Source organism: Corvus hawaiiensis, chromosome 4 (genome assembly GCF_020740725.1).
Source record: "Corvus hawaiiensis isolate bCorHaw1 chromosome 4, bCorHaw1.pri.cur, whole genome shotgun sequence".
NCBI lineage: Eukaryota > Metazoa > Chordata > Aves > Passeriformes > Corvidae > Corvus > Corvus hawaiiensis.
The window spans coordinates 16,309,216-16,327,458 of NC_063216.1; the positions used below are offsets into that span (position 1 = coordinate 16,309,216).

An 18,243-nucleotide genomic window follows, 5' to 3' on the forward strand; every position below is an offset into this window, starting at 1 on the left:
GCAACCTGGGATAGTGGGAGGTGTCCCTGCCCACAGCAGGGGCGGTGGAACTGGATGATCTGTAAGGTCCATTCTATGATTCCATGGCCAAATTTTGCTCTCCCTTGTCTATCTCCAAGTTACATTTGGAATTAGATGAATTTCACTAAGCAAAGTTCCAGCTGTGTATTGTTAAGCAAAACATAACTGTGCCATTGGATCTGCCACACAGACAGACTCCCTCCAAGCCAGCTCTTACTCTCATTGATATCTGTGGTGCAGTCAGTCACAGCAAGGTTCATACCTCTGAACTTCAGGCAGTTGATGTGGCCATCCAGACTTCCAGGGGTAATGAACAGAACCAGAGACTGCCAGGATGCACCTCATCTCCATCAGAAAGTGAACAGCTCCTTACACCAGACAACTCCTGCTCCTTGTTTCTGGATATCATTGCAGTTGAGATACGTTGCTCAGAACTATGTCTAAGTCTTTGCTGTCAATGTCTACAGATAAATGAAGTAAATCCTGCTCCAGTTGTCTCTGAGACAGTAAAGGGGTGGTCCAATCAGCTTTGCATCCATTAAGTTATAATTAAATAGTTAAAGTAACATGGGCTGATATCCCTGGCTCCGTGGAGATTTAGGAATTTAAGGTTCTACCCAGGGCATTTCATATCTTCCCTGCCTAATGCCCATGTCAAGAGAAAACTCAAATTGCCAGGATCAACCACTTGATAACGATTTGTGTAGGAGAAAAGATTTCTACATACTCAGTTTAGATTAATGTCACTATTAGGCTGCTATTCCTTTATCCCAACTCTTGTCACACAATGCAATTATTAATGTTTTGGCAGCATCTTCCCTGAAACTTGAACCAACAAAGCACCCAAAGCCTTGAGCAGAGCCTGATATCTGCCTGCCATCTCATCACAGCTGCTGGATATTGATTATCAGCTAATTACCCAATTGACATCTTCCCAGTTTTATTGTCTTGTTAAGGAGCTTATCGTAAGATCTGTCAGACAATCCAAGACAACTTCATATGCACAGCGCTAATAATTGAAGACTTTGGATGAGTAATAAAATACAAGACATAAATTTCTTATCACCCCCTCTTCCTACTTCCCTCCTGGTGTGACAAAGCACAGTAGATGATGATGATGCCTTGCAAATCTGTTTCCCTTCTTCACCCCAGAGACTCTATCTGATGGTATCTAGTTTTGATAAGGAAAACATTGTTCAAAGTAAGTTGAAATCAGAAGAGACAGCCTTGTTTACTGGTACTCTGGAAGTCAATCCAAACCAGTCTTTCTGCAGTCTTGGAATGTATAAATCAGAAAGATTAACCTCCTTGCAGAACTATTGTGCAAGTACAGCTGCTTTGTCTCCTCCTCATGCCCAGGAAGGGAAGGCATCACACAAATCCTACTCAGCAATTTCAAATTAAGTTGGAACCCTTCAGGTTTGGGGATGATCACCTTCCAGAGCTCCATAAGAGCATTTCACTTGCTTGAGTCAATATTCCATACAAGCAACACTGTGGTTCAGCTGTGTGGAATAACCTCAGTCAGGTGTGATTCAGTTCAGTTTATAAAGGAAAAAACTTGAATCTACCCACTCAGAGCACAATAGGGCACAAACTTTTGATGAGACCCACCAAGAAATCTTCTTTGCAAAGTTTTCCTTTTGATTTCTTTGAACAGAACAGAACAGAATACAATCAGCAACGCACTTGGAGCAACCTTGAGCTAGAAGGGTGGAAAAAATTTCCAGAGCTCTCGGGGTACAAATGAAGCACCAGCAGGTTCTGATTCTCTATAGCAAGACAAAAATCACACGGCAAGCTGTCTACACAGTGAGACAAAGGCATAAAGACTTATCACTGAAAAGGTGATGCCAGATACAGAGTACTATGCTAATAAAAGTCAGACTATGCAGAATTGATTCTCTCCTTTTGATTAAAATTCATTTTTTTAATTACTACTCCCAAATGTGCTGCAAGATATAGCTATGCCAGTATAAGAAACCCTATAGGTAAGCATCAAATAATTTAAGAAAGATTTAGAGTATAAATACACCTTTCACTAACAAAAGGGGAAGGTTTCAAAAGCAGAGCAATTCTTAGTCTCACTCCTCTTGAAAATGGAACAGATTTTTCCCAAGTGAACTGTTGCTTCTTCAAAAAACTTCTGATTGGACAGTAATACACCAAGAAAAAAAAATATAGTAGCTGAACTAGTAAAACATTAATTAATATTTCTTATCATTTATAGGAAAACGAACACAAAATAAACTGTCTTTGAAGGCATCCTTACTTTTACTAAGACATGTGGCACCTTGCTTTGTTATTTTCTGTTTGAATTTCATCCAGTGAAGACCCAAATGGCTTTACATACAAGTGTCAGCTCAGGATATATGGTTTTAAATAAGGTCAAGGTGCTTTCAGATTCTCAAAGGCACCTAACTCTCAATCAATTAGCTCCAAGCAATCTCTAAGCAGTTATCACAGGCTTGAAACACCTGAAAGACTTTGGAATCTTCATATAGCACTTGGCCAGTTTGAAATTTAAACCATTTTGTCTTTCACTGGATTTGATGCTCTTGGATGCTTGAAACACTTTTGAAGGCCAATCTTATGGATAGAATTGATGCCTTTAAAGACTCAAAGAGCCTCTGGACTTTCAAAAATGCATCTTTTCTTTACTCTGTACAAGAGTTCCTTACCTGGAAACCGAGGGCAGCAGCAGGAAAGTCCTATTCCCACAGACTGGGATAAGAACAGGAATGATTATTAGACACAGAGATTATACAGGAACAGTGGATTGGACTATGACAAACCCTGATTCTTCCTGATGCTTTTAGTCCAAGGTAAAGAGCTCTGATGTAACCCTGAAAGGGAATGGGCAAGACCAAAGAACCTAATAGTGACCTAACTGTGGCCTTTCAGTGCCTGAAGGGAGGCTGCAGGAGAAATGGAGACACTATTTAAAACAAATTATACTCCCAGCTCAGCTCCTGCAAGGCAGAGAAGTTCTGGTGCAGGAGAAGCACAGGGAGCCACAGCCTTCCAAACCAACAAGAGAACCTACAGGCAGACCATATCTAGTTTTCTTTCCCAACCTCCAGAAGCCTTCCCTGGAAGGGGAAGAAGACTGACCCCTTCTGACCCCCTTCTGCAACGTGGCTTTGAAAGCTGGATATCAGATCCTCCCCCTTCCTGCTAAATAGAGACATTTTCAGAAGTCAAAGTCAGTTTCCTGACTCTTGTATGTGTTTATTCTGCTCACTGGATGATATTTGGCTTCCCATATTTCTGCCCCTCTAGCTGGCCTGTCATCCAAGGGTGTGATAAGTTCATCAAAAGAATGAGGGGCAGTCCAACCGGCCTGAAGAGAGGTGATGGAAAACAGAGTCCTTGCTAACAAGAGCAGCAGGACAAGGGTCACATATTGGTAGAAGTGATGAAAGCTCCTGCAGGTCTATTCAGTGTGGCTGTTGCTATGAGAGTGAAGAGATTTGCTGGCCCTGAAGCAAGGAGAGGACACAGATGCTGTTTGTTCCATATCAGTTACAGATTCTGGTCACTTGTGTAAGTTAATACTCTCCCAACTTCTTTTAGGCTCATTACAGCTCTTCTTCTGTTACAGCTTGGCAACACAGTTCTGCCTCTCCTTCCACAGGGAGAACACGCTGCCTTCTGCCCCTAAGAGGCACATGGTGGCAAAGGGCAGATTTTAGTCTCTGAATCTGCACTGGTGGTTCTACCTCAGGTTTATTATCTGTGTGGAAGAGAAAGACAACCATCCGTCAGACCTCTAATCTCAGGAGTGCTCTCCCATTCAGAGCCAGTCCCTCTGTGCTGATGAGAAAATATCTTTGCACCACTGTTCTCAGTAGGATCGTGCTAGGCCATCTCCAGCCGTTTTCTACTGAAAACAATAATGTGTAAACAGGAAAGTAATAAGGACTTGAATCTCTCTATCCAGGTGAAATAAAGAGATTGTATACAACAGGTGCGTTCCTGGCGCTGTTGAACTCTCCTTTTGAAAGTTTGTTCCTACCACAATTAGACTTTGGCCGTTGTGTTCAGGGTAACAGCATCAGAATCATTGCCCAGAGCATTGCTTCAGAAATGAATTCTGTTCCAGGAATGATGACAGGTTTCGAGATAGCCAAGCAAACAACACGCTGGAGTACTGCCCATGCTGTGCAGTGCTGTGAGTGCCATATTAAACACATGTTTAATCACTGCAATGAAGGGGAAATGGCAGAAACACAAGTTCTGCCTCCTTGATCAGCTCTTGTAGCACTCAAGTGCTACATCCAGAGTTGAGCCTCCAGTACAAGACTGGAGGCACCACTCCAAGGGTATATGGAAGGTGGGGGCCTCTGCTTCATTATCCACTCAAGGAGCCTTTCCCTCCCACAAGAATATGAAATGAAGGAGAAATTTATAAAAAAGAACGTGCAGAGGGCACAAGCCACGTGCACAGGAGAGGGAGAGAGGCACTGGGAAAGGGCAAAAGTCTTTAGCCATTAATTGATGGGACCACCAAGGATTGTCAGGCACAGCTTTGGAGAGGAATTTGTAACTGATAAGAAGGAGGAAACAAGAGGAATAAGACAGCTGAGGATATTTGAGGTGGGCCTGAGGGACTGAACTTAAGGAACGTTTAGTGGGTCAGGGCAAAACAAGGGGGGAGGAAGAAAATAGGACATAGAAGGGTACAAAGAAGAGCCAGTCAAATGTAACCCCTCACTGATCAGTGAATGTGGCTGAACAAGCCTGCACCCCATCACTACAGCCCATCCTATATTTTTATTAAAGCTTTTTAAAAAGGTCTTTTTAAGCCTTTTAAAGACTTTTGCTGTCTTTCTGTACAACCTTACTGCCTGTTCCACAAGTGGGAATGCTCTAAGGACAAGGTACCAGCTACTGGGGACAGAAACTGACGCAAACCAAATACAAAGCATTTTGGAAAGGTAAGTAGGGTGAAATGTCTCTTTATTTTCTAACCTCAAACTGACTTTTTTGCAGCTCAAATTTCCCCTCAAAAATTTTTTTTCCAAATGCTCTCATGGGACAACTGCTGAAGCAACTCTCAACAAATTAAGGTGCTTAAATACAAAACATTTCAAGTTGGAAAGACCATATGTAAGGAGAAAACAGATGATCTTTTGGGTCAACCCTAGGCAGTGTTCTTTTCTACAAAATGAACTGCATATATTCTATAGATATAAGTATAGACACACTAATGTAGCATTAAAAAAAAACCAAACAAAACAGAAAATTATAATAAAGGTAATACCACATTCTAAATTTTTTTTCAGAGTCCTTGTTACAAGGCAAATCATCTCTCCTGAGCACCAGTGGGAAAGACAAGAAGTTTCTCCTATGAACACACTACAGCAGGAGGGGTTTAGCAGCAGACTCTCTATTCCTGGGTCTCTGTTGAGAGATTCCTGGTTTGAAGTCAAGAAAGAGGAAAAAATATCTTTCCACAGATACAGCTTTATCTAGGCATAATCCCTAATAAAGTAAAAGCCTTGGTTTCACGAGGGAAGCAGATAAGGAAGCAATGCCCAGAAAGGGTTTAAACAGAGAGGTTTTACTAGATTCCCCAATTCGCTTTTATATTGTGCATTTTTGGCCAGAGAAACAGGTGCAGGAGTTCCTGAAAACTGGAGTCCATAAGATTTTCTCATCACCATCTAACCACCACCCCAGCCTTATTTCGTATTTTTTTCATGAGGCCAACCCTTTTGCTTCTCTAAAATTTGTTGCCATAACTTTCTGTTCTGAGATCTTGTGGCGACAGAAAACCTTCACAGGCAATCATACAGTAATGCCAGCATCAATCAGCAACCACATTAGACAACAAAACCTCTTCCAAAATGTCAATACAATAAACAGTGATCATATTCCACTCAGTGCAGGCCACGAAGCCTTGCCTGTACTTCCTCATGATTTTTACATGACAACTGCTTAAATTTACGGGAACGGTCCTGCCCTGTTGCTAAAGAAAGGAGTCAAAGAACTGGGGTATTCAACTAAATAATCAGGAAAGACAATTCCTTCTCTTCCCAGGGACAAATGCACAACCATGTAATCTACAGAATGGATAAATGTCATTTCTGGGTTGCTTGAATTTTAACTCAAATCCAGCAGCAGGCAGGCTCAGTTGTGATGGAACAATGCCTATGCTTTGCTGTGACCAAGATGTCAGAGCTTCATTTCAGACATGGCTGAAATGGACTTTTTTTGAGGGGAAAAAAGTGCTGCTTGTAGGTGAAAAAGCACATTCCAGGAGCTGCACACCCAGTGCTGACTGCAAGTACCGCAGTGCATGGCACGAGCCAGACCACCACAACTTCTGGAGCTACACATTCCCTTCAGGAGCCCCTCTTGCTCTGCCCTTCAGAAATCCAGCATCCTCTGAATTCTGGGAAGGGAGAAGGTTGAACTTCATGATGGAACAGCATCTCACTCTGGCTGTTTAAATACAACTCTCATGTATTACGAAGGCAGGTTTTCCACAGAGATCATGGCTGTGCTGAAACTAAAGATTGTAGTACCTGCAATCCATTCCCTTCAGGAATCTTTACCAGCGGCCCAGGTACCCTATTGGAATGTGACCTATATAGATGCCAGTGGTTCTGTGGTAAGTCACTAACCTTTTCCCAGGCTGGTTTTTTTCTTTACCTGTTTACCAGCATATCCCACAATTCCAGTTTCCTCCAGTGACATGAGGAAGTTTCTCTAGGATGCCATCAGCAGTCCCTAGTCTACAGGGCCCAGGAACTGCACCAATAGCGTATTTCTTGCATTAAAGAAGAATGAGAGCTCAGAAAGCTAAATTCTCTAAAGCTATCTCCACAGATTCAGCACAGCATTTTTTATTTCTGAAGTAAATACTCTAAAATCCAATTTCGTCTCCTACCAGGATTTCTATGCAATATTAATATGCATAACAGATTTTCCTAGTATTGCTTCCAGTTCTTATCTTTCCTACCACTGCACTTTTTCTTTATACAGTTATTGCTTATAGTGGAGAAACTTCTGCCACATAGGGCCTAAAAAATAATATTTTGATTCCCAAAGGCCTTTTGGTAATATGGTAATGCAAACAATAAAGACAAAATTTCCCTGTGGAACTTTTCAATACAGTATTACCCACCCACCCCAAGCACTTACACCGTAACTCTCTTCTTTCCTAATGCTGGTATTCAGGAGACAACACAGAAATGACAGAATTTAAAGCAAAAAGACAGATGATGCAGACATTTGTCATGCAGCCCTGAAAAGTGTTTGTTACACCTTCTCATCCTACTTTTCTTCTTCCCAGCTTAACTCGTTTGCTTTGAAATTCTTCCATTCTGCTGGAACCTGTAGCATGAATCTTGATTGTTTTTAGAACAAACCATGCTCAGTTCATTTTAAAAATAAGGGTTTCTGTTCCACAAGACCTTAGAACCCATCTCCACTGTCTGCAATCTGTAGGAAAACTGACTTTCTTCACTTCACTGTCTCTTCCAGCATTCCCATTCTGCATTAGTGCAGCATTTTTCATGGGATCTCTCAAAAATTCCTGCCCCACCACCACGCACGTAGCTCTGCAGTACTTGCACATCCCTTTGTGTTTCATGGCATCTCCCAATCACTCCCCAGCATTCCCTCAGCCCACCTTCTCTGGAGACAATAAAACACTCACTGCCAGGCACTGAGCTCCCTCATCTTGCCAGAGAATGTGGGAAAGACGACAGGGTCTGTGTAGGAACTAAAATGGAACTGAGCACTGAAAAAGTCAATGCTCACATTTCAAAAACTGACTCTCTCCAAATGTAATTTTTGCTATGTATGTAAAAGGTATTAAATATGTCAAAGACCTTGATCTTAGCTCCCATCAAAGGGCAGGAGACCCCATCCAACAAACTATACTGAACTCTTGGAGGTTTCTACACCAAAGGTCCTCTCGGTTCCTTCTCCAGGAGATGACGTCAGTGCTGTTGGACAGGTGGATTACATGCAAAGGGCACAGGCCAGGGCTTGCTCATCCTCTGATTTTTGTCTCTGCATTCTGCACTGAAACAGTGTCAGCTGGCTCAGGGCTTGCAGGTGCCACGGGGGGCAGGCAGGCAAGCCCAACTCACCTTAACTCACCCACCCTCCTCCCAAAATCCTGACCTTTATGATGAATTGGAAATAAAAACAGCTCAAAGAATCGCAGAATGGGCCGGGTTAGAAGGGACCACAGTGTTTTGTTTTGGGGGTTTTTTTGTTTGTTTTTTGGGGTTTTTGTGGGTTTTTTCATGGGGTTTTTTGTGTGTGGTTTGTTTGTTTGGGTTTGGTTTTGGGTTGTTTTTTTTTTCTTTTTAAATAGCTAATTCAGGAGATCTCTAAAGCTTATGATAAGAATATCCTGATAATTACTAGATACATTTTGTTTACAGCAATATTATTGGCTGGACTAGAATTAGACTCCTGCACATTCCTACCTCTACGTTTAGCAATGGTTCTGGATTTTCTTAAGAAAGACTCCACTGTTGTGGATTGGAAATGTAGGAGCCCATAGCCTGTAAGGAAGAAGGAGACATGAATTATAGCACAACTCCCAAAAGTTCAGTGTTCAAATGCTGAGGGACTCAAAAATGGGAGTGGAGGGGGTGCAGGTGGAGCACCTACACACTTCTAAACGCTCAGAGAAAACAGAGTATATTTTTCCTGTTAATGGCAAGCACTTATCCGTGGTATTTAGAGCATAAATAGGATCTAAAGAGCAGCCAATAGCTGCTTTCTAAGCACGGCTAAAATCAGTTATATTCACGGTGCAAAACAGACCAGTGGAAGGACATTCACCACTCTATAGGCAAATTTAACATATGAGGATGCCTACCCTAAGCCCTGGGACAGTACCTGGGTGCCTGGCCGGGCCTTCCAGAGATCTGGAATTTGATGCTGCCCTTTAAGTTGACGGGACTCCCGTGATTTTCAGGTTCAGGATACCAGAGTGACACCACCAGGGTGCTTTAGTTCAGGATATTGCGAATTGAATGGAATCCTCCTCCCTCTTGCCATTTTCCAGTCCTTCCCACTTCAGAGGGAAGCTTTGATCCAACAAGGATCACAGGCAAAAGGCTGGTGAAATCCCAGATGGAAGAAGGCCAGCGCAATTAGACACAATCCCGCTTTGTAACTCACGATGTTTTCCCTAAGTAAATTATTGCTAATTTGATACACCAGGAAACACAGCTGGTGTTTTTCAAGGATAAAAACCCCTCTGTTCATGAAGACACAGCACTACAGGCCACAGCAAGACTAAGACAGGCTTAAGGACCAGCAATATTAATGGATTATTGGCGCAGCTGAATTTGCCCCAGGACCACAGCTTCCTCGAAAGGTGCACGAGCCAAGTAGGCATCACAGGGGATGTGAATGGACAGACAGAAAAAGTAGTAAAGAAGGAAATTTCTCTTTAAAGACTGAGATAAATGAGTGGTATGACCATTAGCAGCATATTTTCTTAAGGTTACCCATCAAAAAACTATGAAGAAATAGAAGTCATGTCACCAGCACGGACAAATATCACAGAATCGGTAAATTTGGAAGGGATCGCAGTGGGTCATCTGGTCCCACCTCCATGCTCAAGCAGGGTCAAAATATACAGCCTAGATGGCAAGAGCAAGAGAAGCCTGAACAAACACCGTGTCTCAAAGAGTGCTTCAAACTTTTAAAATGTTGCTTTTAAGATTCTGTGCTTTTGGGCGTGAACCTCACAGCTTTAAAATTGAAAGAAAATGCACACACAGACTTCCAGTCTCGGGATAACTTCAGTCAACTCAGCATTCCACTTAATTGGAGTTTGTGGAAGATCATTTTTGAAGAGGCAGCTTGCATCCCCTCACTACAGACCAAATGTTCCACTCTTTCCTCATCCAAATTTGAGATAGAGATGAATTCATCTTCCTTACTCCCTGTGGTGTAGAACAGGTTGTTCACTAAGTGGAAAAGCCTTCTGGAGTCTTTATTAGGGAAAAATAAGGGACAGAAGCTGACAATTAATAACAGAAAACTCCTGGAGTGACAATGACTGCGGCTTGTCCTCCAAGTTATTACTTTCCCACCCCCAATACAGATCTAAAAATCATGCTTTTCTCTTTGTGTGCTTTCCATCTGTTGCAAAGACAGCAAGAAGGAATATTCCACATGCATTTCTCCCACCATGGAAGAGACATGAGGGGAACTGATATTCCTATATTGCTGTGCAGCAGCATCCAAAGGCTTCCCTTCGGATCAGTATCTGCTCGGCTGGGCTCTCTGTCAGCACAGAGGACTTCAAGACCGTGCTGTTTACATCTTCTGGCAAAAGCAAGTGTAAATGTCTGTAAAAAACACTCCTGGACTTAAAATATGAGCATTAAGATTCTTAAGACTTCAGAGTGATGCAGAGGTGAGGACAACTTAACAGAGAGCCTTGGGCTCTTTCTGAGATAAGACATTCCAACTTCCAACCAATCATCAGTACCTCTCCTTCCACACTTGTTTCCTACCTCTGCATCAGTGGGGGACAGCAGCATTCCCAGCTAGGTAAAAAAGCCCCTTTTATTTGTTCCATAACACAGCACCCTCTTTTTCTTAAGGCAGAGAGAAAAAATAAAACAAAACAAACCCCCCAAGCAGCTTCACAGCACTTATTGATACACCTTGAGCCGTGTGAGCTTAGAGGATAAAGGTTAAGTTTATTTTCACTGATGCCATAAAGAAGGAAGCCACTGAACAGTCCACCAGGGAGAAAGCTCCCACTGATGCAAGTATGTGGGAAGCACATGAGCCACAGAGCCTGGTCTGCTGAGACCCCCCTGCAGGGCTGCATCCAGCCCTGGGATCCCAGCACAGGAAGGACAGGGAGCTGCTGGAGCCAGTCGAGAGCAGGGACACCAAGGGGAGCAGAGGGATGGAGCAGCTCTGCTGTGAGGAAAGGCTGAGAGAGCTGGGATTGTTGTGCCTGGAGAAGAGAAGGCTTTGGGGTGACCTCAGTGTGGCCTTGCAGTGCCTGAAGGGAGCCCACAGGAAAGATGGAGAGAGACTCTTGGCATGGGCCTGGAGTGACAGGACAAGGGGCAATGGCTTCACACTGACACAGAGCAGGTTTAGATTGGACATTGGGAAGAAATTGTTGCCTGTGAGGGTGCTGAGGCCCTGGCACAGGTTTCCCAGAGAAGTTGTGGCTTCCCTGCTCCATCCCATGGCAGGAGGCTGGAACTGGATGGTCTTTAAGGTCCCTTCTGACCCAGGCCATTTTGTGATTCTACGAATGTTAAAGAAATACTGATTTTCTGCAGGGGTACTGAAAAGTGGGAAGTGGGTGCCTGCATCCATGTGTTGTGCATGCTTTAGTAGATAAGGGCTGACTGCACATAAATCTGTTTGCTGGGAACTCATTTTACATCACCAGAAAACCCAGCAGGTTTTGTTTGTCTCACACAGGGGTGTTCCTCTGGTTGCCCAATCACATCCTGCTCTTGTACAACAAGAACTTCAGATTAACCTTCGTGGCTGTGATGGTGCATGTGGCCTACACTTCCCCAAACACATTTTTTTAATGCCCTCCCAATCCTTTGTTACAAGATTAGTGCAAGCAATTATTCTAATGCCTTCATCTGTGTGAGGCCACCTCACACACGGAAGCCACCAGTGGAACTCAGTGGTTACCAGTGCTCCAAAGGGCAAGAGGAAAAAAAAAAAAAAAAAGAGGGTTAGAAAGCCAAATTGCTCATTCATAGGCAGCAGAACAACCCCTTCTGTCCAACTGCTCAAAGATACAACCCCTCCATTACATACAATCACTCACACATTCATTCCTCCTCAGGCACAGTGGCACACAGATATATTTTGCTCCTGTGGGTGCTTGTTACTACTAAGTTGCAAAGCATTACTGGACTTTCCTCCCACCTCCCTATCTTTGACAAAAATATTCTTTCTTTTTTTTTAAGAACTGCTCTCTTCCACCTCAATCTGGTGTATTTTTGATAAAGCATGTAGCTCAGCCTTCTTATTTTTTATCTTGGTAGACTCATTTCCATGGAGATCTCTGGAAGGCCAGAGAACAGAACCATCTCACTCCCCCCTTCTACCATCCCCACTTGAGCCTACAGTGCTTTTTTTCACATTTTCTTTTCATCCTCTCTCTTGTTGCACTTGTGCTTGACTAGAAACTTATGTTTACCACTACAGCACTCCTGACTCATGCAAAATGTGAGATCCAACATTAACACAATTCACGAGAAGGGAATTAGAGAACAGAGAAAACGATGTCACCTTCTCCATCTCACCACCCACTCCATCCCAGGTCCTTCTGTGGCCCCAGCTGAAGGAGTAACTGAGCACTTCAGTGCCTTTCACTTGGTGGATCTATCCCTAAAAAACTCCATGTAGCAATGCACTCATAGATCTATTTAAGTTAGCAATGAACCATCAAGAACGAGCCAAACAGAACTCTGATATTTATACAGAGACTAAAAAAAATAAAAATATACTTAAAACCTGAAAGATGATTCTGAAATACCCCTACATCAATTGAATCACAGGCTCTTCTGCAGGTGTTTCAAATATTGTGCTCTAGAGCTTCCCAGGTACTTGATAGGTCACCTGGGCTTGCTCAAAGGCACTGGCATTCCTCAGGCAGCTGAAAATCTCCATCAGACCTGTGCCTAATCTCTCACAGATTTTAGAGCCTAGGGCTTGGAGTTACCTTGGTTGTCTCCAGTGTTTTATGAACTCACTGAACAACTCAGCCAGCGATCTGAACTCCCATTACAGTCACTGGCGTCAAACTGGTATTTCTGCAGCATGATCCCCTTACTGTCAGGTCAACATTTAAGGCTGTCAGTGAATCACGCCCAGCAATTCCTTTTCCTCTCAACTGACTGTAAAAAACCAGAGGGAGCCAAATGCAGCGCTCATAGGCTAGGAAGGAGATCATACCTTGCTCTGAGCAACCTGGTCCAGTGGGAGGTGTCCCTGCTCATGGCAGGGGGTTAGAATGAGATATCTTTAAGGTCCCTTCCAAACCAGGCAATTCCGTGATTCTATGGTTCTATTATTAAGTAACATTAATTGATCTAATAGTTTAGAACTAATTTGTAGCCTGGGCCCCATTATCATTCACAATAATGCACAGATGGCATTCACAGGACACACAAAAATGATGAAACCCCCAAAACTCAAGTAGTACAGTGAAGGGATACAAAAATGACTTCAGAGACTCTTTGAGAGAAATATAAACAAGATTAATGCTTTCTCTGTCATTTGTTCTCCCAACAACAGAATCAACATGACTGCTGCCCTGGCCAACTCAGATCCTCAGGTATTGTTCATTAGCCACATGAATACAAATATAACACACATGTACATATAACTTCCTACCCACATTGCAGCTCTGACTCTCTGACTGCTTCTCTAACTCTGAATTTTCCCTTTTTTTTTTTTTTGGCAGACTTCAAGAAGACAGAATGAAGTGAATGTCACCAAATGCTTTCACAAATTGTTTTAATGAGCTGGATTTTGATCTATTTAAAGGCCTAAAAAGGTGGATATGCAGCAGGAAGGAGAAGTGGATAATGGTGCTGCTGGAGAACAGCACTAAAAGCCAAAAAGGGAAATACACAGAGCAACCAGTTTGATGATGCAGCCACCAAATGAGTCTTCAGCCAGGTTGTGTAGGAGAGTATAACAACCTTACCAATTCCAAAAATCGGAAACACCAGAGAGATACTAAACCCTACCCACCTCTATCTACATCTTGCAGCATTACACAGGCAGACTCTCAAGTGAGGAAGGGTAACAACCATCTCCAGGCATTTGGGATTCTCACAGGGCAGACACAGGATGGAGAATTAAAATGGGAGTCTACAACTAAAACTGATGAATTTAAGTGCAAAAAGTGGCACAAGTGTCAACCAAAATGTCCTAATGGTACAATTTGGAAAACAGCCTCTTGAGAGGTATGAAATAATATAAAAAGCATTTTATAAAGCAGTCTTTTCTTAAAGGGAAGAAAAGAGGTTTAAAGAGATGTCTAATACAGGGATGTAGGTCATGTTGTTATTTATAAAATGGTGATTCCTGTCATTATTTCCAGTATATTCCTGAACATTATCTTTCATCAGTGACAATGGCAGAGCGAGTGCTACAAGAGTCCCTTCAGGCTTATTTTCTGCAGAACCATATGGAAAAATTAGGAAGACATTCAAGAGTTAAATACAATCACCCTCAGCAGAAGCTTTTCCCAGATTAGCCCTTGTGTCAATGCATTGAGAAGAAACCCAGACGTTATTTTCACTACTGATCACAGAAAGGCTGAAGTTATCAAGGACCTCTGGAGGTCACCCCTGCTCAAGTAGGGCCAGCCACAGCTGCCTGCCCAGGAACATGACCAGTCAGCCTTGGAATATCTCCAAGGATGAAAACTCCAAAACCTCCCTGGGCAGCCTGTGGCAGTGCTCAGTCACTCTCATACTTAAAAAAAAACCCTAAACAAGCAAAAACCCAACCAAAAAACCAGTTTCTCTTCTAGTTTGTGTCCATTGCCTTTGGTCCTGTGGCTGAGCACCATGGAAAAAAGCCTGGCTCCATCTTATTTACCTCCCCACATCAGATAATTCTGGTAAGATCTCTCAAGAGTTACAGCACTCTCAGCTTTTCCTCGCAGCAGAGATGCTCCAGTCCCTTCATCAGACTCTCTCCAGCACATCCATGTCTTTCTTGACTGGGCACCCAGAAGGGAAGACAATACTCCGGGTGTGGTCTCACCAGTGCTTAACAGAGGGGAAGGATCAGCCCCTTGACTTGCTGACAATGATCGTCCTAACACAGCTCAGGATACTTTTAACTTTCTTTGCTATGGGAGTACACTTGGCTCACATCCATCCTGGTGCCTGCCAGGACCTTTCCTGCCAAGCTGCTTCCCAGTCACTCAGTCCCCAGCAAATACTGGTGCCTCTTCCTCCCCAGGTCCACAGAACTTTGCACTCCTCCTTCCTGAACTCCAGGAGGTTCCTGCCACCCACTTCTCCAGCCTGCCCAGGCTCCCCTGGATGGCAGCACAGCCCCCATGGACACCAGCCACTGCTCCCAGTTCTCTGTCTGCTAGGGGAATACTCTGCCCCATCATCCGGATAATTAATGAGGATGTTGGACAGGATTGGACCCAGTTAGAGGCCTCCATTTAGACTTTGTGCCACTGACCATCCCCTTCAGCCTGTCCCCTGTCTCCTGATTTACCCCACCCTCAATCTGCTCTGCTGTGAGGGAGACAGTATCAAAAGCCTTACTGAAGTCCAGGTAGACAATGTCCACTGCTGTCCCCTCATCTACCAACCCAGTCATTTCCCCACAGAAGGTTTTCTGGGTTGGTCAAGCACAACATCCCTCTGGTAAATCCATGCAGTCTCCTCTTGATCACCTTCCTGTGCCTGGAAATACCTTCCAGGGTGAGTTACTCCATCACTTTCTCCACAGATCAAGGTGAGCATGACCAGCCTGTGGTTGCCTGCTTCCTCCTTCCTGCCTGCTCATGGAAAGGAGTGGGAAGAGAATGAGGATATTCTTTTCAAGAAAAGAAGGCTGACAAGTGTCTGGCATCTACCCTGTCTTCTGAAGGAGGGAATGTTAGATCCAGACATATCCTCAGCAACATTCCACTGCTAGTCTGAGGACTTCAATGCCATCTAAATAATCTGCATCAGTTTGAACTTCCCCAAAAGTGACTATTTTATCCTCCACAAGAACAAAAATGTCTGACACAAGCATCCAGCAGCCTTCAGGAAAAAAAGGAACTTTACATGCTGATAAGAACACATTAGAGTAGAGCAACATACAAACAAAAAAAGTACCTAGAAAGTTAAATAATTAAGAAAAGGTATCTTCCATCTAAGAGCAATGCCTTTTTTGAAAGCAGATGGTCTGGAGTCTGAAATAAAATCAGACTTCCCCCTGACTGCCTCCATCCCCTATTACTTGATTATTTTTCCTCAAAGCATCTGGATGTAACTGAACTCCAACCGTGGAATCAGCTACAAAATAAACATGTCTTGTTGTCCTTAGGCTGAGCTGCTGAGCTGCTGTGTCTTGAAACAGTATTCCTGTCGAAGTTAAAGTCTATTCAGTGCAGGAATTATTAATAACTCCTTTTATTAACATGCCTTTGGCTGAACTGTTTGGGGTCAGCTAAAAATGTTTTCTTCAGTAAGGGGATATTCTGGAAGAAGCAATGTTCTATCAATTGAGGAGGCAAACCCAGTGAAAACAAAGAAAGATATTATAACAATCCAGGATTACAGAATGTGCCAGGTTTGGGGTTTGGTTGGTTTTTCGGGTGTTTTTGTTTTGGTTTGGGTTTTTTGGGGGGGTGGAGAAAGTTCTTTTTACTTGTAAGTCCACACCAAAGTATGCTTTAAATGCTTCTCTCAGATACCTGAATTAGCAGATGGTATGAGTTTAAACCATGCATTTCCTCAAATCTACCTGGAAATGCGCACACAATCAGTTCCTGCTGGGCAAATACTCACTATCTGCAAGGTGCAGCTATAACCAATGGCACAGCTATTTCTGCAGCATTACTGATCACCAGCAGAGATGGCAGCTCCATGCTCCAGGGAATGGAGAGTGAAGTGCTGCCCTGTCTTCTGTCTGCACCAGAACAATGCCACTCAGCATTATCTAACTGGGATTATCACCTGACTGGCAGCAAGAAAGCCTGATGAATCATTTTTATTCCAAAGCACATTAAAATGTGAAAGGGCAGTGCATTAGGTCCTTCCAGTGGAAAACCTTACTTCTCTATGGAAGAACCTTCATCAATATTGAGTTTCACCTTTCACATAACTCACTGCAAATCTATCCTGTGTACCAGGACAACTTTCACCTTTCCTGGTAAGCACCTAAAACTTCATTCACCACTTCGGGAGAGAAGTTACTCTCAAAACCAGTAGCTGGGACTTGCACAAAAGCTCAATTACCTCTGAGGAGCTAATACTACTCCTGGGATTCAGTTCCCACTAACTTATGCATGGAAAAGCTACGTGCCATCAGCAGAACAGAGAGCAGCATCCTACTCACTTAAACACATCCCTGCAGCTGCACAGAAAGCAAGCAGCAAACCAAAAATTGCCTCAGAGATGCATTCATACTGACTGCAAACCCAACATTTCCAAGAAAGCCTTGATTAAGTCCTGGAGACAAGCCAGATAGAAAATGAAGCACTTCTCTGAAAATTATAGTCACTGATTCGTTTCTATTGGCTGCAAAGTTGTTTGTTTAAAAACGTTTCGTTCCCACCACACATTTTGAGTAAACAGGTACACAGAAAGCTTCAGCACTTCTTCATCCTTTCCCCTCTCTCCCTATTTCCTCCCCACCTCCCCCAGTCCTTAAGCTTCTCTCAGCAGCTTGCAAACAGTACCTCCTTCTCCCACTGCACACATACCAATTCCCTCCTTCCAGCAGAACTGGGGACACACGTGAACTGGGCACAGAAACACAGAATGGTTTGGGTTGGAAGGGATTCCAAACCCCTGCCATGACAGGGACTCCTCCCACTATCCCAGCTTGCTCAGAGCCCCATCCAACCTGGCCTTGGACACTGCCAGGGATGGTGCAGCCACAGCTTCTCTGGGCAACCTGTGCCAGGGCCTCCCCACCCTCACAGGAAACAATTTCTTCCTGGTATCCCATCTAACCCTACCCTCTCTGTCAGTGTGAAGCCATTGCCCCTTGTCCTGTCACTCCAGGCCCTTGTCAAGAGTCTCTCTCCATCTTTCCTGTGGGCTCCCTTCAGGCACTGCAAGGCCACAATGAGGTCACCCCAAAGCCTTCTCTTCTCCAGGCTGAACAACCCCAGTTCCCTCAGCCTTTCCTCCCAGCAGAGCTGCTCCATCCCTCTGCTCCCCTTGGTGTCCCTGCTCTGGTTCAGCACTGAAAGCAGAGGGAAGTGGTGACTTGAACTGCTTGGCCTCAGCCTTTCAGAAAGGGTTGATTTTCCTACCTGGTGACTACAGACCACATCTGCTACACCAAGTAATTTATCACGAGGATTTTGTTTGCTTGCTTTTGAGCAAAAGAATGAAAGCATTTTCTTGGGGAAGAAAAAGCACATGGTACAGTCTGCAAAAATGGGTAGTTTTCAGCCAATTCAACTTAATTCATAATTCATCCTAATTGATGATACAAGGTGTCTGTCTAAGCAAGTGCATTTTTGTGAACAAGTAA

At 43.6% G+C, this 18,243-nt stretch overlaps 1 long non-coding RNA gene across 1 annotated transcript; it reads left to right on the plus strand.

The window, feature by feature from the left end:
- The first annotated feature begins 25 nt into the window (after positions 1-25).
- On the plus strand, positions 26-17,373 carry LOC125325467. Its single transcript, XR_007203346.1, has 3 exons — positions 26-4,961; positions 13,303-13,342; positions 13,472-17,373. It is a non-coding gene; the product is annotated as an uncharacterized LOC125325467 (long non-coding RNA).
- The last annotated feature ends 870 nt before the right edge of the window (positions 17,374-18,243 follow it).